The 24,012-nt window shown below is 39.5% G+C and overlaps 1 protein-coding gene across 1 annotated transcript in view; it reads right to left on the bottom strand.

Moving 5' to 3' along the window:
* The window catches only part of TMTC1 (transmembrane O-mannosyltransferase targeting cadherins 1), a 263,586-nt gene that overhangs the window by 153,952 nt on the left and 85,622 nt on the right, over positions 1-24,012 (bottom strand). The window lies entirely within an intron of this gene.

Here is a 24,012-nt window from a genome sequence, read left to right as displayed (position 1 = left end):
AATCAACGACAGGCCAACTCCAGGAGTAACAGACCAGGCACAGCTTCTCTTCAGGATGTTGAGGACATGGCAACCAGTGAAATGCTATTAGGCAGGTGATTAAGAATCAGGCTTGATCGCCATTTCTCTAACAAGCACTTTATGAGAGAAACCAAGAGGAGGTGGGTACCCCCAGGTGGCCAACTGAAGCATATCCCATACATGCTGGATGGATGCCTTAAGCGAGACCTCACCACTGTGGACAGCTGGGGAATCATTAACTCCTGACAGAGCTAGCTGGTACGCTACAGTGTGCAAAAAAGAAAAACATCTTGTCCTTGTATAATATGATTTGGTTAAGGACCAAAATAAGACAATTCACATGAGGCCCTTCTGGTTCTTCTGTGGAAATAGAGGTACATACCCATCTGCTGAAAATCATTTACCCTTCTAAACCCTTAGGATTTTTCAGGTCTACCTTCAAGAAAACAACATAAGTATATTAACTGGCATCTAATTTTGCTACGTTCTTCTTTCTTAGCTAATTCAGTCTAATGGATTTTAGGATCAAGGTTACTGCAAATAAAAGTAAAATCAAATTTGCAGCATGAATAACCCTTTTCCTACATGGCTGTTTTGCACACTATGATGTTGTTTTTGTTTCTTTGTATTTACCAGATCTGCACAGCTCCAATGAGCCTGTTCACTGATAGACACTTATCCTGCAGTTATTTCTAAACATAAAATGTGCCATAAAATATACAGGACCATAAGCAATCCAAACAAGGTATGTGAATTAATCCATATTGAATGAGCTATTTTTACACAACCACATGATTTAATTCCTTCATTTGCCAAAGACAACTACTTCTATCATTATACTATTCTACAAATTTAATAAACTAATATTTCTGCAATAATCAGAAACTTGTCTACTAAACAACCTCCTCTTCCGGTTATACATACAAAAATCAGGGACAAACAAAAATTGCTTCTGAGCAACCAAAACTATGGTTTCCAACTCACAGCTGTCCAGTTTTCCTCCCTAAAGCAAAATCAAACCAGGCAGATGTGCACTACAGACGCACACACTATAACAGCGACTGGCTTGCTGTTCCCCTAATCCTGTTTCTTCTTTTTCCTGAGCACACAACTTCTCTGCTTCACTTGTGGTTAAAAATGACTTCATGACTGAGTTCAAGCCAAAGGAAGGTGAGCGGAAGTAACAGGCACCATTTCCAAGTCTGGCCCATATAATCTTCCTGCATTTGAGCACTGAAGCATTTTCCTCTTCCTGCTTGATGAAGGCAAGCACAGCAATCTAAAGTTACTGCTGGAAGACACAGAGCCACAAGGTGGAGGGAGCCTGGGTCCCTGAATCACAGTATGGAGGTAAGCTGCCCACCTGTCAAGAACATTTAGTTCAGACGCAATGTGAATAAGAAACAAACTTCGGGGTGCCTGGTGGCTCAATCGTTAAGCGTCTGCCTTCGGCTCAGGTCATGATCCCAGGGTGCTGGGATCGAGCCCCACGTCGGGCTCCCTGCTCGGCGGGAGGCCTGCTTCTCCCTCTCCCACTCCCCCTGCTTGTGTTCCTGCTCTCACTATGTCTCTCTCTGTCAAATAAATAAATAAAATCTTAAAAAAAAAAAAAAAAGAAACAAACTTCTATCACATGTGAGCCATGCTCATGGCTGGTGTTATCTTACCTACGACAGATGCCAACAGCAACAAGAAGTGGCATCTAAAAGCAAGGAGGGATCTAAATATTCAGCTGTGAAAATAAGTCTGAGATACTCTAAAGAATCAATGTAAGGAACATTAATGTCTCCTTATTTACAGATGGTAAAGTTTGGAAAACTATAATAGGATACAATGTTGGCTCCACGAGGCAGACAAAACCATGGATTTCTCATGGGAGTGAAAATTTGTCTAACACCATGTTATTTTTTTTCTGAAAAGCAACTTGGCATCACACAACAAAACCTAAAACATTTCACCAACCTTTGGTAGTCACACTCAAAGCAGAAATGCACGGGAAGAATTACGTTCACATTAGTGAAAAACTGGAAACAACCTAACTATTTAAATATAGGGGAAGAGTTAAATAAATTTTAGTACCATACAGTGGAATAACACCATTTAATCATTTTAGATTATGTTTGAAAGAACATTTACAGGGGCACCTAGGGGCTCAGTTGGTTAAGTGTCTACCTTCGGCTCAGGTCATGATCCCGGGGTCTTGGGATCGAGCTCCGGGTTTGGGGGTCCGTGCTCAGAGAGGAGTCTGCTTCTCCCTCTCCCTCTGTACCCCACCCCCTACTCCATGCTCTCTCTTGCAATCTCTCTCTCAAATGAATAAATTTTTTTTTAAAAAAGAGTATTTACAGATATGTGTAAACACTCATATACTGTTAAATAAAAATAAAAGATGATCAAGCAGCATATACAATATGAATCCAGTTGTTAAAAACATATGGATGTACAACAAAAGATTGGTGAGCCATGTACCTGTTACTGACTGCATGTTTATATTCCCCTCACTAAATTCCTATGTTGGAGTTCTAGTCCCTAGCGTGATGGTATCTGGAGATGAAGCCTTTGGAAGGTGACTCGGACATGAGATGGAGCCCTCATGATGGGATTAGTGCCCTTAGAAGAAGGAAGGAGCTTCTTCTCTCTCTGCTTTCTGTCATGTGAGGATACAATGAGAAGGGGGCAGTCTGCAAATCAGGAGGACAGCACTCACCAAGAACTAAATCTGCCAGCACCTTGATCTTGAACTTTCCAGCCCCAGAACTGTGAGAAAGAAATGTTTGTTGTTTAAGCCACCTAGTCTAGGGTAATTGGTTATAGCAGCCAAGCAGACTAAGGCAGTCCTAAACCCTAGCCGAAGTTACCCTTGGCTACTGATATTAGTCTTTTAATTTCTTCTTCAAAATTTTCTGTAGTTTGGAATTTTTCAGCAGTTAACATGAAATACTTTCATAATCAGAAAAAAGTTCCATCAATTCTATTATTTAAATAACATTTTTTAAAAAGAAAGTTAAAAATAAGAAAAGACAGCATCTTTAAAAAGCAGGTATGAGAACTAGAAGCCAAAGAGCAGTCAAAAATGAAATCATTTCAGCTACCTTGGTAATTCCTAAGGAGCTATTATCATATAATAGATGCTCAATAATCAACGTTCATAATGATGACCTTCATATACTGCTATGGAGTGATCTCTAATTTAAAAGAAAGCAGAAAAGTGTATATTATGTGCTAACATTTATCTAAGATGGGAGGACAGGGAGTCTATTTTAAATTAAAGCTAAACCAGAGCGCCTGGGTGGCTCAGTTAAGCATCTGACTATTGATTTTCGCTCAGGTCATGATGCCAGGATTGTCAGATTGAGCCCCATGTCAGGCTCCGCACTCAGCGTAGGGTCTGCTTAAGATTCTCTCTCCCTCTCCCTCTGCCTCTCCCCCCCTCAACCCCCCACCCCATGCTCTCTCTCTCCCTTAAAAAAAAAGAAAAAAAGAAAAAAAAAGCTAAACCAAACTGAAGATGAGAAGGAAAAGGAGGAAGAGGAGAAAAGAAGAAAGGATTACCTATAGGTGGAGGGAGGCAATGCGGTAGGGAGGACTGGGACAGACCTGAGTACACCTTATGTTGCAGATTTAGAAGCGGTGTTTATATGATTATAAAACAAATTAAATCCAAGAAAAAAAATCCTTAAAAATCAGAAGCAACATGAAACAAACAAGTCAAAACTACACAGAAGGAACTATATCAAGTAAGTTTAAAACACAGAAATTTTACTGTATATACCTAGTACTATATACTTTAAAAACAAAAAGAATTCTAAAAAATACACAAACTAGTTTTAACAATCATATTGTTTCTGGTAATGTTGGTATTGTCATTTTGAGACTACTGCATGAGTAATGTAGATAAAACAAATACATAATTATATTGGTGTTGTTAGGAACCAGAATTTTCAGTAGGCAGGAAGAGAGAGACGTACCACCAAGGAGATTAGGTAAAAATCCTTATAGTTCCAAATTTTAACTGCAAGTGTTAGCTAGGAAGCAACATGAAGTTCCTCAAATACGAGGGCTGGAAGCTCTCAGCAGAAAGGAGAGGAAAGGACAAAAGCAGGGAAAGAACGTTGTTTTGCAAAACCAACAGTTCCAGCCAAAGAGTTGCCCAGCTAGGTGTTTCACCTGAGAGCCCCTTGCGAGGTGTTTTCACCTGAGCGTGCCTTACAGGAGCCAGTCTGAGCTGGACTGAGCTGAGTACCTGTGCAGGAGCCCCCCATGAAGTGTCCTGAAGTTACCTTTAGCTCATTATAAAATGAAGATCCTCCTCCTATGGGTGGGGTTTTCTGCCAGTTTTTGAACACCGATTTATGCAGTAGCATGTTGACATTGAACAAAAGTGTTTATGCAAGCTCCCTGCTCCCGCCCCCTAATACACTTAATAAAAGCTTCCTGTACTAACACCCCATAGGAAGACAGTGCTTCTAAGACAGGGAAACTGAAGAGACCCCATGAAAGACTGCTTTTTTGCTCCTTTTCTTGCTTCTGTTCTTGCTAGGACCTACACGCCCGCCTCACACATATCCTATAGTACCAAATAATGTAGGTCCTCCTTGGAAAGGTCAAGGAATTAATGATTTCTTTGGAGTCTTCCAGCACAATAGATAACACCTAAGGAGTGACCAGGCAGGGTCATCATGAATGTTTTCCAAGACCACCGACTCACCAAGACCTCTGGCTCCAAGGCATAAGTAATTTATAGAGATCACCTGAACTTGTCTTTTTCTTGGATGCCTGAGAAGATATGTGCACTGGACCACAATCCTCAGTAAAACCCCAGACCCCAAGCAAAGGGAGACTCACTCTCTTCTCCTTTCCGTTCCATTCCCAGATATTCTTTCTCTATCTGCTCTCTATGTCTTCAATAAACTCTGCTCCCACTTCCTCTTGGCTCACATTTGATTTCTATTCTGCCCAAAGCCAAGGAACCTCTTCTCCTCGGACTCAGACAGTCTGCATCACTTTGAGAGCTACTTTCCTGTCTCCTTACTTGTAACAATAATAAAAAGTTCTTTGCTTTCAACATTTCCTTGAGTTGTGTTCAATTTGATGCACCCCAAACAGCGAACCATTTGAGTTCAGTTAAAAGTATCAGAATGAATTCATTACCTATTTTTGTATTTTAAAGATAATTGATTTTGATAGAACTCACCACTGAAAAGGCCTGGCAACACAGTGAATTAGCCAGTAGCAGTGAGAACCACAAGTGCCCTAATTTTGGTCCTAAAAATCATTCCCCAATAAAAGGAACCAAAAGCTTCTGGTGAAATGGCTGTTTCCAGGTCTGTTAATAGAAAATGATTAAGATGAACATGGAATATCTAGAATAATAAAGAAGACAACTTAAGTCACATCAAAAGGCCTCAGGGCCGATTTGACCAAAATGGACATTTGAACATCATCAACAATAAAACTTCAAATAAAGAGAAAGAATCAAGTGTTTGTCCTGTGTTGCCTATATAAACTGTATCCTCAGGGTAACCAAATATTTCATGGAGAAATGTTTCTCTTGATAGATATTCTAGAAAATAAATGAAGAGAGACTGATAGAAATTAGAACAGCACAAATTTTCAATCCCTACTGAAATAATGGGTCAAGGAACATAGCTACTCACTTCACAAAAAGAAAAAACAACAGAATTATTTACTTTCTACCATCTATGAAGTATTCTTACCCAAAACAGAAAACCTATATGCAATCAAACTTCTAAATCCAACTATCAATTTACAGTAAATAGAGTGGATAGAAGAATGTATCAGTTGACACCATGGAGATGCAATTGGCAAAAGCCAGGATGAAAAGAAAAAAACAAAAACAAAAACAAACAAAAAAAGGCAAAGGTGAGAACTGCAAAAAATTCTCCGCATCACACTGAATTCCAACCCTGCACTGAGACCTGACCCAACTAACAGGGCTTCTAGCAGCCTAACACCTAGTGTCTGGAATGACCCAACCCCCTTTTGAGTTCCCATCTAGGAGTTCAGAGTGCTCAAAGGATTTATTCTAGTCAACATCTTAAGATAAGCTCCTGATCTCTCTTTCTTAGAACATCTAATAAAAAGGGCTTGTAATTGTGAATCCTTCCTCAGTCCTTTGGAGCTATGCATGTATCTTCCTACAATCCAGGAGTGTCTTTCTCAGGGATCTGAAAACCATTCCTTGATACAGTATCATCAGGAAGATGGGGCCTCTGTCTCCCACTCTCTGTAGGGGGTGAAAATCCTCACTTCAGTAATTGCCAGCTAGCAGACATGCCTAGCCTGACTGCATTTACACTGACCAACCCTTTGTAATGTTTCAGTTGAGTCTCCATTGCCCCTCCCTACCACCCATTCTCCCTTTAAAACACCCAGTCACCTGTGCACAGATTGGAATGGAGTTCAACTCTTTCCCTTCCATCAGTAGTTACTAAATGAAATCTTTTTCCATAGCTTTATTGTCTGGCTGTTTTTATCTCTGACAAATACAAAATAACAAAAACAAAACCAGCAGCATTGGAAGGGAGAATCTACAGATTAACAGGAAATTTAGAGGCATTATCAACCATTGCAATGTATAGATAGGCATTACTTGTATTCTCTAGAACAAGTGAAAAAATATCAAAAAGGGGAAATGTAATGACTAATTAGCAATTCAATGATATTAAGAATTAGTGTTTTTTTAAATATGATAGTGCTATTATGGTTGTGTTTAAGAGAAGAGTCTTTATATTTTTTAAATTTTTTTAAGATTTTATTTATTTATTTGAGGGGGAGAGAGAGTGTGTACAAGGGGGGGAGGGGGGAGGGCGACAGAGGGAGCAGGGAGCCCGACATGACACAGGGTTCAATCCCAGGACCCACAGACCATGACCCAAGCAAAAGGTAGATGCTCAACCGACTGAGCCACCCAGGTGCCCCCAAAGAATCCTTATATTTTAGAGTCTTACTGAAATATGTATACATGAAATGATATGACGTCTGGAAACTTGCTTCAAAACAACTTGAGTGTAGAGAAGGGACCGATAATTGTTGAAGTTATGTGAGGGTTCATTACACTGTTTTATCTAACTTTGTACATGTTTGGACTTTTCCATAATAGTTTTTTTTTTTAATTGGAATAGTCATATTACAAAGGACTAGTACCTATAGTATATTAAGAACTCTCAAAACTTAACAGTTAAAAAACAAAACAAAGCAATCCAATTAGAAAATGAACAAAGGACATGAAGCGACATTACATTATAGAATGTGTGTACATTTGAAAAGATGTTCAATGTCACTAGCCATTAGGAAAAAGAAAATAAGACCACAATGAGATAACACTATGTATCTATAAGAAGAGCTAAAATTAAAAACAGTAACAATACCAAAGGATAAGAAGAATCCAGAGAAACTGGATCTCTCCTATGTTGCTGGAGGGCATATAATGTGGTACTGCCAGTCTGAAAAATAGTTTGGTCGTTTCTTTAAAATCTAAATATACTTTTAGCAAATGATCCAGCAACTATACTCATGGGCATTTATACCAGAGATATAAAAATTTATGTCCACATAAAGCCTGTACATGAATGTTCATGGTAGCTTTATTACAATAAATTTTTAAAATAAAATTATTAAATTTTATTACAAATACAACTCAAACTGAAAGCAAAGAAACAAAGAACCCAAAATGTCGCTCAATATGTTGAAGGTTAAAAACTGTGGTACAGGGCACCTGGGTGGCTCAGTCAGTTAAGCATCTGCCTTCGGCTCAGGTCATGATCCCAGGGTCTTGGGATCGAGTCCTGCATTGGGCTCCCTGCTCATCGGGGAGCCTGTTTCTCCCTGTCCCCCCTGCTCATGCTCTCTCTCGCTATCTCTATCTCTCAAATATATAAAATCTTAAAAAAACAAAACTGTGGTACAGCCATATGGTAAGTCCATAGGGTATAATACTACACAGCAATAAAAAAGAATAAACTACGATACATACAACTTTCATGGGTTTCAAAGACATTATGCTCAAGAAAAAAAAAGCCAATCTCAAAAGGCTACATACTGTATGATTCCATTAATACAACATTCCTGAAATGAAAAAATTACAGAGATGGAAAACAGATTAGTGGTTGTCAGGGTTTAGGGCTGGTGGCAGAGTAGAGAGTGGTTATAACTACAAAGAGGCAGCATAAGAGACATCTTTGTTGATAGAATAATTTGTATCTTGATTGTGATGGTGCTTATATGAATCTACAGGTATGACGAAAACAACTTAGAACTATACACCCCATCCTACCAATGGTAATTTCCTGGATTTGATATTGTAGCAGAGTTACACACAAAGTAATCTTCCTGGAGAACTTAGTGAAGGGTGAAGGGGACCTCTCTGTATTATAGTTGCATCTTCCTGTGAATTGCAAAGTATTTAAAATACATTTGAAAGTTTTTTAAAAGTCAAGCTAATCTGGGGCGCCTGGGTGGCTCAGTTGGTTGAGCAACTGCCTTCGGCTCAGGTCATGATCCTGGAGTCCCGGGATCGAGTCCCGCATCGGGCTCCCTGCTCAGCGGGGAGACTGCTTCTGCCTCTGACCCTCCCCCTCTCATGCTCTCTCTCTCTCTCTCTCTCTCTCATTCTCTCTCTCAAATAAATAAATAAAATCTTTAAAAAAAATAAAAAAAAATAAAAGTCAAGCTAATCTAATCCTAAAGCCCATGTCTTGCTGCCTTTGCCATGCTGCCTCATCACTCAAGAACATTAAGCTCAAAACATGAACAGATGTTAAAAACTCGTAAGTGCTCACAGTAGCCAGCCCAGTAGACACCCGGGACTCCACGATGGTGTTGGTTATACCCCGTGAAAGAGAAGCAGCTCATGGAGTCAAAATAGGAGAGCTGCCAAGCTGGATACTAATAAGGGATATCTCCCCCAAAGGCATTGCTGGAACATTCCAGAGGTCACTGCCACTGTTAAAAGCATGTCAATGTGAAAAAAGGGAGCATTGCTGAGATTTCTAGTAGCTCACAGGCTTTAGAACTACTGCCATTCCCATAAGGAACTCAAATGAGCGGCTACACAATTACCAGTGAGGATGGCCCAGTGTGGCAGGTACACTCTGTGTTCCTGACCATGACCTTTACCTGGAACCCCCGAATCCTTTCATATCCTGAGAATTAACACCCAATAAAAGATGACTGGTATTAAAAAACACAACAACTCAAAGATTCAGCATTTGCAGTTACCTTATTTTGAAGAGGACTATACACCACATCAGCTGGATTTGGTTACTGTTGTCAGTGTCTAAATTACCAGAACTTTTGGCTTCCTTCCTTTAATGTACCAGGTTTGGGATTCAATTGCCCAGAAGGTTTCAAATTTCAGAGGGTTTACAACTGAAATCAATGGAAACTTTGACTATCAAGAACCTAAGTCAAACTTATTTATATCACTCTTCCCAAAAAGCACCCAGAAACTTAATATTAAGACCCCAAAAACTAGAAGAGAGAAGATGTGTAAAATGGGGATAAACACTGTTATTCTAAACCAGAGAGAAGTAATTTAAAGAAAACCCTCATATATTTGAACCTAAATTATACTCACCCAAACTCCCCATTAGACCTCAAGGGCTAAAAATTTACATATATATATGTAACAGTCAATTGTGTGTAACATAAATAAACACTAAATCATAGTCTCTCTTGCCAGGGTGTTTCTGAAAATACTGCTAAATTTAACTGTACAATTTTCTCTTAGACAATTCAAAAGTTCACAGAAAGCAGCAAGTCCAACACAAGAAGGGAAATAAAACATACCTAAAAGAAGCTAAGCTTGGAAGCAGCCTCTCCTAATTATTAAACAGTTGAAATGTTTCCACTAACATGGCAGCCTATAGGTAAACTGAAAATAATTTCTTTCTTATCACTTTGAGTAGGAAAACAAAAACAGTGTTGGTGGGACAGAGAGGTCAAAAAATAAACACCAGTCAATTTTCCATTTTTTACTTTTTCTGGGTAAAATATGGGATTTCCAGAGCAGCTTTTAATGAAAAGTTAGAGAAAAAGGAGGCTAAAAAGAAAACTTGAACCTCAAATGTTTGCGCAGCTTGAGTAAAACTAAGAGTAAATAATTGCAGACAGATTCTCTCGTAGCAAAGGAGATATACATAGGTGATCTCATTTAACTAAACACATCACATCCAAAGATGACAATTATAACAACAAAAAGATGGCCTTCTCTTTCTTTTTAATCCTAAATTAGTATTAAACTGCTTTGCACAAAATCACATCTGATTCATTTCCTAATGTTAAGAAACACCAAGTAAGGTCATTGGGAAATGTTTCTTTTGTTTAATTTTTTTTTACCTTATTTCTCACCCTTTTGAAGCTACACTGATCACGCCTTAGTGTGAACGGTGTATAAGATCTCTGGTTCTAGAGTCAGGTAGACCTGGATTCGAATATGGACTCTGCTACTTCCTCTCTATGAGCTATCAGTTGTAGTGAGGATTAAGTGAGAAAATACAGTGAGAACACTTAGCACAAGGCATGAGACGGACACGGACACACACACACACACACACACACACACACACACACACACAGTGGGGTATTGTCATTATTTCCTAACACTGTTATTGCAAACGACTGGTTCTAGTGAACACAGAGAATTTTTCCAACTCAATAGTTATATAGAAAACATGCTAACATGTCTCTTGTTGTTCAGATATGCCATGCTGTATTTAAATAAAACTCTAAGAATTTTTTTTTTCCTTTCTGTTACAAACAGTGCTTTGTATTGCCAACCTAAAAAACTACTTTTTCTAAAAAGAGTAATTGGGCATAGGATGATAAGATCCTATCTTTCCAATACACATTTTTACTTCTACAGCTAAAATGCATTCATGGACATTGTAAATGAAATGCAGTTCACCTCTAAGAAAAGATTTTCCTAACTAGGTATCAAATACATCATTCAGCAGCAGCAAAATAAATGAACTAAGGTGTGGAAAACAAATTCCCAGGTATAGTATAAAACAGTCTACCTCCCAGAATTTAAAACTGCCGTATTTATTTTTATGTAATTTTTCACATGATTCTTTGTTCATATGCAATGGTATAGTATCCCTTGTTTCCAAATTTACTATAAAAAGAGAAAGCTATATGAAGGTATATAACATCCAATAAACTAATAGTAAATGCAATACATGAGAATTTCTGTGCTAAAAGATTCATGTTTGCTTTGCTGCCTAAATTAAACATCAGCTATTTAAAAAGAAATCAAAGGAACAAAATCCCATCATATAATACCTATGGTTCTAAAGGAAAAAAATTCACAAACCTGACCACTGATTTTAAAAGAACAAATTAGTCTTTTAAAAAACATTATTTTCTACTTAAAACCTGTCAACTAGAAAAAACAAAGAGGCCTAGTATGCAATCTAGCAAGAAATATTACTAAGAAGCTTAGTAAATGAATACAATTTTTTATTGAAAATTGTTTTTAAGTGTTATGCTATATATTCTGACAAAATTGATGGGGAACCACAATACCAAAATTAAAATAAAACATACTCAAACTTTCAAAATGGGTTCCCTCCTTTATAAGCAAAGTAGGCTAGGACACCCACATAAGGTATGCAAACCACTCTTGTACCTCATGTTCATCACGGTCTAAGATAGTAGCCTATGTTACATAGTAAGATTATTAAAATAAGGTGAGCTTGGGATGTTCACTTTTCTCTGCCCTGAAAGATCCATTCTTACCCATTCAACATTCAACAGCTATTGAATTTTAACTAAACTCAATCCGGCATCTGCTCAAGTCACTAAATTAAAACTTCTACTAAGGTCATCAAACAATCTAATACCCTAAACCACATTTAGTCTTTATCTTACTGGACATCTTGGCCCTGTGTGGCACTGCTCATCAAACCTGTCTTGGAAATCTCTGCTATCTGGGATTCTTTGAAAACCTTCACCTCTAGTTCCTCTTAAACATTTCTCCATCCTTTCTGAAGTTCTTTTGTGGCTTTTCTTCTTCTATCCACCCCTAATATGCCATTTTTAAGTATCATATTTTATTCTCATGTTAAACACTAATCACTTAATGATCTCATTCACTTTCAGGATTTTCATTGGCATATATATGCCAATGCCACCCAAATAGTGGAATGCTAGTAAATTGGCTCTGTGGGGAGACGAAGCAAAGTGGAGGGAAAGGTTGATTCATATCATTTGCTGATTTCTGTGGTGGAAACACTCCCTCCATGGCCGATTTCAAGCTACCCATGTGATGGCGTTGAAGATGAAGGTGGGAAGAGACACCCAAAATGGGCTCTCTGAACCAGGCGGAGCCTGCTCCAGCACACATGCTCCAATGCACATCTCTGCCAGACACCATCCCTGAGCATCAGTTTCCCACATCGAAACACCTTCCCCTGAATTTTTGCAATTTAACCTTTCCCTTTCTTCTCCAAATCTCCTTTTCTCATTCTCTCTTATACCCAACCTAGAAGGAAGTCAGACAATTGTTTTCGATTCTTCCTTTTTCATCATTCCCCAAATCCAGTCCAGCTATGACAATCTCATCTCCATATAAATTTATTGAAATTTTCTTTTTTTGTGTCTTAGTGCTATATCACATGAAATAAATGGATATATTTTCACCAAATTTGGAGAGTTTATGTGGTATGACCAGAATTAAAATGAGCCACAGCATATTTTAATATATATGAGTCTATTTTGGTATACATAAATACACAAATAAATGAGGGAGAAAAGAAAGCTCTTCCTAAAGTAGAAAACCAATAAATACATACATAAGGAATGACAGAATAAGGAAATCGCCATGTAGCAACCATAACAGTAGTTAGTGAATCAAGCAAGAAAACATTAGTGGATTCTAAAACCAGTGGGTGGAAGGAGATTTAGAGTCTCAGAGTATATCCCCACAATCTCTTAATTACAAAAGGGGGAAAAGTGGCTTCACAGTAGAGAAACCTGGTACCACTTTAATTAAATGATCAAAGTTAACATGATCAGTCATGGAACAAACTGACACCATGTGTCTCTTGGTATTAATGCACTGAGACGACAACATCCTTTCTGTTGTATTCCTGACAAAAATACATAATCCAAATCTAATTATGAGAAAAGAGCAGCCCCAAACTGAGGAACATTTTACAGAGTAAGCAGTCCTGTACTTATAAAAAAGTCTCAATGTCACCACCAAGAGAAGGAAAGACTGATGACCTGTTTCAGATGAGAGGAGGATAAGAGACATGGCTTTCAAGACAAGACATTCACTAATGCAACGCGTGATCGGGGATTTCTTTTACTGTAAAACACATTACGAGGCCAACTGATACAAATCGAATTAGGTCTATAGGTCAGAAGAAAGATAGTATTGTCTCAATATTAATTTGCTGATTTTGATCACTGTACTGTAGTTACGGAAAAGAACGCCCTTATATCTTAGTCAGCTAGAGCTGCCATGACAAATAGTGCACGCAGACCGGGTGGTTTAAACAACGCAGAGTTATTTGCTCACAGTACCGGGGTCAAGAAGTCCTTGATCGAGGTCCAGCAGGGTTAGTGCCTGGTGAGACCGCTCTTCTTGGCTGCAGATAGCTGCCCTCTCACTTGTCCTACTTTTCCTATTTTCTCACTGTCTCCTAGCCTAATGGATATCTCTGGAAATCAATCCTACCCATAAGACAACGTGCCTGAGTGCCTATCATCACAAGGCAAACGGACTCATCTCACAGATGTTGAGAGAATTTTTTTTTTTTTTTTTTGGTAAATAGGTGGTAAAAGGGCTTGGTACTAAATTCCAATGAAAAGAGTAATGGGCTCAGAGGAAACGAGTGCTGCAATCAGCACATCCTTTGTTTTAAACATATTGCTTTCTGATGAGACAAGATGAAGGAAACGTGTTCGCATCTCAAAACAGGCTAAGCCCAGCACCAGGCAATATACGAGATAGGAAACTCAATTTATTTAAATCTCAATTACTAAAGCATATTGCTTTTGCATCTTATATATGAAGTGTGACAATAAAGGAATGAGATCAGGTTTTTTTTAATTTGGTTCATAAACTGGCACTGATGGAAATCCCAAAATAAGACTGAGGAATTGTAAAATGGACGGAGTAAGTTTATAGCTAGATCATTCATTTCAAAGTATATAACGCTCACTTAAATATGTAAGCTCTGGTCTATTTATTAAAACTGTTCATAGTACTTGATCTTTAAGCTCATATATACACATATGTGAATTTGGTGATAAACAGAATTAAACTCTGAAGAGTATGTGTGCTTTCCTATTCTTTGAGTTTTTTTTTTAAAGTCTCTCAAATTTGAATATACATTTTATTTTACTACATTTTAGAAAAATCGTTATGCTCAGCCTTGAGACCAGGATTAAAATAACTGGCATTACATAAAAACTGTTTTGGCGGTACCTAGCTGGCTCAGTCAGTGAAGCATGTGGCTCTTGATCTTGGGATTATGAGTTCAAGCCCCACATTGGGTATAGATTACTTAAAAAAATTAAAATATTAAAAAAAACCTGTTTTGTATTCTTTACCACCACGATTGTTCAACTGACCATCATCTGAAGTCAAAACTGAGGAAACAAATCTCAATGATTCAGGCACTAGCATTCACAGGGGAAATAACTCAGAATGTTTCACAACATATTATGATTATGTGTTAACAAGTCATGAACCCCAAAATAAAAAACTAACAAAAAAACCCGACTCCCTCAAAATGGTCTACCTAGGTCTGTGATGAAGAAGGCAGAGGCAGAGAAAGGGCAAAAGTGAGTGTGCTGCACATACAAAAGTATGTTGACAGGAAGAAGGACATGAAGTTTGGAATTATCCAAACTCAACACTATGAAGCTCAGATGGACACTAGTGACCACAGAGGGCCTGATGCTGTGTCCAGAAGGCAGCTGATCTCTCAAGGAAAAGCCATAGCCGAAGTCTTAATAAATCAAAGAAAGAAGCTATGAACACATGAAAAAGTGCTCAACATCACTCGGCAACAGGGAAATACAAATCAAAACCTCAATGAGATACCACCTCACACCAGTCAGAATGGCTAAAATTAAGTCAGGAAACGACAGATGTTGGCAGGGATGCGGAGAAGGGGGAACCCTCCTACACTGTTGGTGGGAATGCAAGCTGGTGCAGCCACTCTGGAAAACAGTATGGAGGTTCCTCAAAAAGTTGAAAATAGAGCTACCATACCACCCAGCAATTGCACTACTGGGTATTTACCCCAAAGATACAAATGTAGTGATCTGAAGGGGTACGTGCACCCCAACATTTATAGCAGCAATGTCCACAATAGCCAAACTATGGAAAAAGAGCCTAGATGTCCATCAACAGATGAATGGATAAAGAAGATGTGATATATATATATTATGCAGCCATCAAAAAAACGAAATCTTGCCATTTGCAACAGCGTGGATGGAACTAGAGGGTATTATGCTAAGCGAAATAAGTCAATCAGAGAAAGACATGTATCATATGATCTCACTGATATGAGGAATTCTTAATCTCAGGAAACAAACTGAGGGTTGCTGGAGTGGTGGGGGGTGGGAGGGATGGGGTGGCTGGGTGATGGACACTGGGGAGGGTATGTGCTATGGTGAGCGCTGTGAATTGTATAAGACTGTTGAATAACAGACCTGTACCTCTGAAACAAATAATACATTGTATGTTAAAAAAAAAAAAAAAAAAGATAGCAGGAAGGGAAAAATGAAGAGGGTGGAAATTGGAGGGGGAAATGAACCACGAGAGACCATGGACTCTGAGAAACAAACTGAGGGTTCTAGAGGGGAGGAGGGTGGGAGGGATGAGTTAGCCCAGTGATGGGTATTAAAGAGGGCACGTGTTGCATGGAGCACTGGGTGTTATATGCAAACAATGAATCATGGAACAGTACATCAAAAACTAATGATGTAATGTATGGTGACTAACATAACATAATAAAATTAAATTAAAAAAAAAAAAGAAAGAAGCTATGAGTAGATGAAAATGTGCTCTTTCTGCCAAGACTAGACAAGTGTAATGGATAATAACTCAAAAGTACTCTCAGTCCATGAACACATTTTGATCTAAATTAATGACCTCGATATACATTGCCATTACTTTGGATGGAGAATGTTCAAATTGTTACCAATGTTCTTAATGTACTCATGTCTTTTTTGTCTTCACTGATATTATTATGATATGATTTGACTTTCCAGGCAATGCAATTTTTCTTTTTAATAAGCTCTTCCTTCTCCTCTCTTTCCCATAATCATGCATCTACTTTATTCTCATAACTTTCCCTCACCATCTTCTTTATTTCATTTTTGTCCTCAACTCTTCTTATAACCTTTTGTTCTTCCTAGTGTGTGTTCTATGCACTTCTTGATTAAAAAAAAAAAAAATACATGATTGAGTCCTGGAAGACCAAAGACACAACTGAAGAGCCAAAGTCCACCTAAATGGTCTCAAATGACACAGTCACCATCATTAGTCAGTATTCAAAATGAGATACCACTTTGCACCCACCAGGAGGCTATCATCAAGACAGATAATAAGAAATATCCATGAAGATGTGGAATAACTGGAACCTTCATATATTACTGGTGGGAAATGAGTACTAGCACAGTCAGTTTGGAAAAGTTTTGTAACATATGTCCGCACAAATACTTGTACGCAAATGTATATAGCAGGATTATTCATAATGGCCCCAGATAAAAGCATCTAAATGTCCACTGATTGGTGAATAGATAAATAAAACATTTATAAAGAAAATGAAAACATTTATAAAGACTACTTGGCAATAAACACAAATGAAATAACGATATATGTTATAACATGGATAAGCCTTAAAAACATTCTGCTAAGTTAAAGAAATCTGATACAAAAGAATATTTATTTTATTATCAGATTTACATGAAATGTCTAGAAAGGGCAAGATGATGAAGACAGAAAGCAGATGAGCTGTCTGAGATTGTGATTGGGGGTAAGAATTGGTTGCAAATAATCATGAGGGGTCTTTGGGGTGGAGGGAATGTTCTAAAACTGGATTGTAGTAATGTTTGCACAACTCTGTAACTTTATTAAAAAGCATTACATTGTAGAACTTAAAACAGGCAAATTTTACAGCACGTAAATTATGCCTCAATAAAGCTTTAAAAATACTCTATGTCAGGGATGGATGGCTGGCTCAGTTGGTTACGCAGCTGCCTTCGGCTCAGGTCATGATCCCAGGGTCCTGGGATCCAGTCCCGCATCAGGCTCACGGCTCAGCAGGGAGCCTGCTTCTCCCTCTGCTTGCCACTCTTCCTGCTTGTGCTCTCTCTCTCTGACAAATAAGTAAATAAAATCTTTAAAAAAAATACTCTATGTCATTTTTTATATAGTAGTGATAAATTCAGTGGATTCCACCATTGTAAAATTAGAGATATATTTTCACAACAGAAAGATCTGACAGCCTGGGTTGACACAGATGTTAAAATGCCCAGGCAGATTCATACCATGTTGGATGTTATACTTTGTTTCTCTTAGTATTTAAAGAACAGACTGAAACGTCCCCTTCATGTAGTACACCCCAGCTTAAAAATTCATCACATTCAAGCCTTTAGGTTACTGATTACATCCTTTTAATATTATTAATAGAAGTATTAAAAAATAGCTTGTTTTACAAAAATGCTTTCATTTACAAGCCAAGCATTGCCTGCAGCTGACCTAAACTTTGGCATTTTTCAGAAAAACACTGGTCCTCTTTCCATGTTCCCCCTATTCAAAAATGTCTATATAACTTTGGTTTTTTGTTTTTGTTTTTTAAAGATTTTATTCATTTATTTGACAGAGACAGTGAGAGAGCACAAGTAGGGAGAACAGTAGAGGGAGCGGGAGAAGCAGCCCCCCCCACAGCACACCCCCCCCCACCCGCCGCCGAGCAGGGAGCCTGATGCGGGGCTCGATCCCTGGACCCTGGGATCATGACCTGAGCCGAAGGCAGACGCTTAACCATCTGAGCCACCCAGGCACCCCAAAATATGTATACATAATTTTGTAATAAATCTTCTCACGCAGCACTGTAAAGGTCCATCCCATATCTGACTCACTACACTTGTGTAAGGCTCTTATAGACAGAAGCAATTTCCTCAAAGACTTGCAGCACAACATATAATTGCTGCTCAACGAACTGGTTGAATCCTACGTGTATTAGTGTCCTATGGCTGCCATAACAAACTACCACAAACTTGTTGGCTCAATACACAGAAATTTATTTTTTCAGATTTCTGGAGGCCCGAAACCTGAAATCCAGGTGTTGGCAGGGCTACGCTCCCTCTGGAGACTCTTGGGGAGAATCCCTTCTTGCCTCTTCCAACTTCTGGGGGCTGTGAGCAGTCCTTGTCTTCCTTGGCTTGTGACCACATCACTCTAAGATCTCCCACTCCAATGTCACATCAGCTTTCCCTCTCCGTCTATTTTAAGGGCACTCATCATTGGGCTTGGGGTCCACATAGGTAATCCAGGATGCTTTCCTCTCAAGATCCTTAACTTCATTATATCTGTAAGGACCCTTTTCCAAACAAAGTCACATTCACAGGTTCCAGGGACTGGAACAAGGACATATCTTCTGGGGAGCCACCATCAAACTCACTACCCTACATAATCGAAAGATTAATTTTAAAGTATTTTGAAGAGCTTGACAACACCCATTTTAAAATTAAAGCAGCTTTGCCATTTTAGTGATTTACTTTTTGATCAAAAAATATTTCCTTTTTTCTTTTAATCCATGTATTCAACTTAAATTCTAGAAACAGATTTTGTGATGGGACTACAGACTAATGGGAAAATAGGAAGCAACCTTTTCCATGACCAAAATAAATATAATTCATTAAAACATGGGCCGGCTGTATAATCTTCTCCGATGCTTTTAGTTTTATTTCATAATTTTTCTTTTGATTAAAAGCAGGTATTTTCTATGGTTCCTCTAACTTTCCAATGGTGTTTTTTCCAAAGGAGGTATACTTGAATATATCTTGGACGAGAATAATGTATTTTAATTAACTATTAAGCAGTACAAAACAAAATTTTGCTCTTTATCTTGACATTTTATCATAGCCTTCAGTATCATAAGCACTATCATCTCAATCTTTTGTATATGTATTAGTTTGTTCAGGGAAAGGATATGACCAGTCACACACCTCTAGATCTGAATCACTGCAGTTTATCTAAGTATGAAGTTCTACTGCTTTCATGGGGAAGAAGGGAGGGAAAAAAGTGTAATGTATTATTAAATGTTTTAGAAATGAGAATGGAGATGGCCATCAGCTTTTTAAACCTCACTTCCGGATGTGACTAGGACTCAAAACCCCTGATTTCTCCACCTTTGAACTAGAAACTTAACAAATACTGTAATACATTTCTACACTCTTTCATCTAAACTTTAAAAGATTGGAGTTACTCATTTCTTCCTAGATATGTCCCAAGAATACATGAGGTATACATGTAAATAAATTTCAGTGTGTTTTTCTCTTGTTCATCTAGCTTTTATTATAGGGGTCTCAGCCAAGAACTCAAAGGGTAGAGGGAAAATTATTTTTCCTCCCCTACCACTGCATGAACAAAACTCTGGCCCATAAGAAACCAAAGTGCAAGTTCCTCTCTTGGAGTAGAATTCAACTCTGGGCATCCCACTTTCTTAGAGAGGTTGATTAATTATGGCTTATCTAAGAAAGAACAACCACAACAACAAGAAAGAAACTATGGCATATGAAGAGAAGCTAAAGAATGGAAAGGTGTTTATACCGGAAAAGAAATGATGTAGGAGATGAAAATGCTGCCTGCAAATATCTGCAGGATACCAGTAGAAAACGGGTCAGACAAAGTCGTCCTCACTCTAGAGGAATGGGCAGCCTCAGGAAGTAGTGAGCACAGAGAGTTTAGAGTAGAGGCCACAGACAATCTACAGTCAGTCCACTGGTCAAGCTCAAAGGACTCCTCTCTGGTCACTGGTTGCTGGGTCCAATCTGCTCTAGACAAACATCAGGATGTGCATACAGATTGATGCCAGAGAATCACATGTTCTACGTCTTATCTTATTGAAGCTTTTTAGTTCCCAGTAAATGTCTGCTTTGGAACCCCCCCCCCAAAAAAAAAGGCACCACAAAAGCTATAAAAAGCTATATAAAGGAAAACTGTAATTCTTGTAATTCATCTCTTAGCCCATTACTGATTCTACTAGGGCCACAGGATGTGTTTCCTACAGTTCTCCCTATGCTTCCCAGAAATAAAATCCATCAAATAGAGATGTTAGCTCAAAGGGAAGAACAGAATTTCATCGTAACACACACTGTCCGTAGAGCTTCCCAGACAACACCACCACCAGCCTTCGGAGAAAGATGCAGTGGGCTACAGAGGGAGAGCTTCCTGGAAAGGGTGGAATCTCACCTGGGCCCCTGAGGAAGAGAAAAGTTTAGAAGGGGAGAAAGGTGTGCATTTCCCAAAGGGCACGAACTTGAACAGCCAGGAACATTAATGGCAGAGACGAGGGCAAAAGTAATACTTCTATTTCCTACAGGTTGAAATACAAAGGAATTGCATTTCAGAACCATGCCCGACGCTGCACACTTATTCGATCTCTGCTCTAAAGTAATGAGTAGATCTTGGCTTGTGAGTGAGCCACAATGCTAATGAGGTAGCACCATGAGCACAAGATTTAGTCTGAAGTAATTACCTCTAGCTACATTTTGGCTTCCTCACTGAAATGTGGGATGTGAAGACGTGATTCTAGAAGTACTTTTAATAGGGTTTGGAGCAGATGCTTTCACCTGGAACACTGGTTCCAAGAATCTTAAACCACTGGTGACAGACATCCATAAAAATAATTCATTTCATACTGTATGGCTAGAATCCATTCCCTGGAGTTTGCTGTTAATTCTGTCAGTGACATTCCACGTGGGTATTTCTGGTAAGCTTTAGTTTTTGTGCTGAGATTTCTCTTTCTACAGCACCATTTTTGTTAATGATGACTCATGCGTGTATGTCTGCATCCCAAAAATCAGTTGGCATTAAGAGAGGAAGAGTGGAGAGGATTAAACACAGCCAGTGAAAAAATATATTACTTTGTATGTGGAAAACATGGGAGTTAGCGTGATAGCAGGAGAAGGCAAAGTATTCAAACCCTAAAGAAGAGAAGTGGGGTTTGGCCTGGAGGCCTTGGATCCTCTGGGGACACAGCCCCTGTGGCCAAAAGTAACTCTGCAGAATATTAACTCTCCACGGAATCATTGTTCTTTGTTTTCTGGATACTGAGAGATGACCTGGGAATACGTTGGCAATGCTCTTGGTTTTCGAACCATGCTTCAGTACCCTCCTCGGGTGCAGCCCCCCCAAACCCCTGTAGAAGGCCTCGGACCCCTTCTACCATTTTGGTTCTCAAAACCTCCCTGAATCATGAGTGTAGCTTAGCTGACATATATTATGCATTTCCTTTGAGAAAAGGGCATGCTTAGCTACTGTGTGCAATTTCTTTCAGAATCTTGCCTGGTATGTGCGCACACGCACGCACACGCACATACACACAGCATCTTGCCCTCCTCTGCTCTCCAGCCCCCAGGCATCCTGTGCTATAAGGCCAGGGTTCAGAGGGCTAAGCACTCAAATTATTCCCAGCACTTCCCTTTCTCCTTGAACACCCTTTCCCCAACACAAATTGCCAGGAGCCACTACCCCTTCTTCACTCCAGCTCTGATTTTAAGAGAAGTGAGGGAAGGAAGACAGCACTCCAACTGGGAAACGCTGCAGACTCTGATGTGACCCTTGGGCTGGCCTCTGCACTATGCGGCTGTCCCCACCTTTCTTGCGGATCCTGTTCTTCAGCGGGCCTTGAAGTGTTCTCTCTGCAATTCTCCCATCCCCTAGGTCCTCCTCTACTCTCATCCCCACTGACAAACCTTCCAGCTCTCCTGCCCACTCCCTTTCTCTATTTTTAACCTCCCATAGCACTTAGAAACAGAGGTTTCAGATAGTGTCCTCTCTCTTCCTCTACTGCAAACATACATGCTGTTTGAGACTGGGGATCACATGGCATTTTTTGTTTCTATCTCCATGGCACACAAAACCAAGTCAAGCACTCATCTTCCTGGACATTAGTTATTCCCAAGAGATGGGAAATTAACTCCTGTTAAGACACTGGGCACGCTGAGGAGACACAAAAAAGTCTTAATTCAGCAAATATTGTCCTAGATCATTTTATCTGCCAGGCAGTGTGCCCAGCACTGTGGGATACATCAGAGAGGAAAACACACAGGCCCTGAGCTCCTGTAGCTTTCAGTCTCCTGAGAGAGACATCACACAAGTATACAATCACAAAATGTGATCGTGGTTAAAATGGAAAGGCAAAGGACTGCATAATGACTGTATAATGAGATGACATGATTTCCTCTGAGGGGACATGACCTAACACAGTGTCTACACATTAAGGTCTTAAAAAACAAATGAGTGAATGAATAAATATAGCTCAAAAATGAGAAATTAAAGTGAAGAAAGCTACCAAAACTTAATGCACTTTATTTACTAAATAAATGCATATGAAAGGCACAGAGAAAATCCAGTTATAATTAAGACACTGAAAATCGTGGGAACAAACAATTTGGTTGGAAGCCACTTCGGAGATCACTCGTGCCACCAAGAGCGGTTCCTAATCACTGAGCCCCTCATGAAAATTTGAAAACAAACCAATGTTACAGTTGCAATGGGGCTCTCTATATCCCATGGACCCCAAGATAAGGAATCCATTGTATTTTACTCATTAATACCCACTTAAGACAGGGACTACATTGCACATTTCCAAAAGGAGCTCCAGGATACCCGCATGGTAGGAAGTTGGGAAAACTTGGGTTTGTGCGATACATTCTAAAGACGGGATCTTTTCCATGTTAGAAACACAACACGGGCCCAAACTTAAATCTAGGATCCCTTTAAAACAGACTTAGTGCAGTGCCTTGCATCTTAAGAAAATAGGCAAGAGAGTCAAAAGGAAACAAAAGAAGGCGAAAATACTTCCCCATTAGACACAGATTAAAAAAAAAAAATACATCTCCATGTTGCACTTTTTAAAAATACGAGTACGTTCAAAAGAAAAATTGGGACTGAAAACTGCCACCGATTTTCAAAAGAAAGAGAGAAAAAACCGGAAAAGAACTCATAAAACATCCCCATCCTCCCCTGGGCCTGGCTAACCTTTCTCTGCCTTTCTTTCCCTTGTAGGAATTAAACGCCAGACAGCGATGGAGCCAATCACAACTGGACCACACTTCTCCAGATACACTTCTGCCTTCCAAAGCGTGTTCAAAATGTTTACAACGCCTTTGTGTTTACATGTCTTAAAATACGCTCCTGGCATTTTATGTCTTCTGCATTGCAAACTACGCTTGTGATGGGGTTCCCGAGCTTGCTGCCGCCGCGGAGTAAGAGCGGGGAGAAAGCGCCAGAAAAGCGCGAAGCACTCGAGCGCGGCAGAGTCGGGGGCTCCCCGGCACGACAGAGAAGACATGAGGCCGCGAGACCGGCTCCAGCACGAGGGCAAAGTCCCCTGAAAGGCCGCCAAGAGAAGAGCTGACAGTGCGCAGAGCATAACGCAGACACACCGGAAAGGCAGGCAATACGGTGAGTCAGCTCCAGCGAGGGGACGTGGGCGCGGCCAGGACGGGCGCCGGCGACCCCGCCGCGCACGCTCCTCACCCTGGCTGCTGTGATGGGCCTCTCTCCAGCTCTTCTCGCACAAACAGCACTTGGACACTATTTCTGTGTCTCTCCTTTGTTTCCTTCGTCTCTCCCGAACAGTGCTCTTTTTTTTTTTTTTAAGATTTTATTTATTTATTCATGAGAGACAGAGAGAGAGAGAGAGAGGCAGAGGGAGAAGCAGGCTCCCAAGGAGCAGGGAGCCCGATGTGGGACTCGATCCCAGGACCCTG

This window comes from Mirounga leonina, unplaced genomic scaffold, assembly GCF_011800145.1.
Source record: "Mirounga leonina isolate KUSES-001 unplaced genomic scaffold, KU_Mleo_1.0 Mir_201, whole genome shotgun sequence".
Taxonomy (NCBI): domain Eukaryota; kingdom Metazoa; phylum Chordata; class Mammalia; order Carnivora; family Phocidae; genus Mirounga; species Mirounga leonina.
Note: the sequence above shows the minus strand (reverse complement) of the source record. Positions and strands in the feature narration are given on the sequence as shown.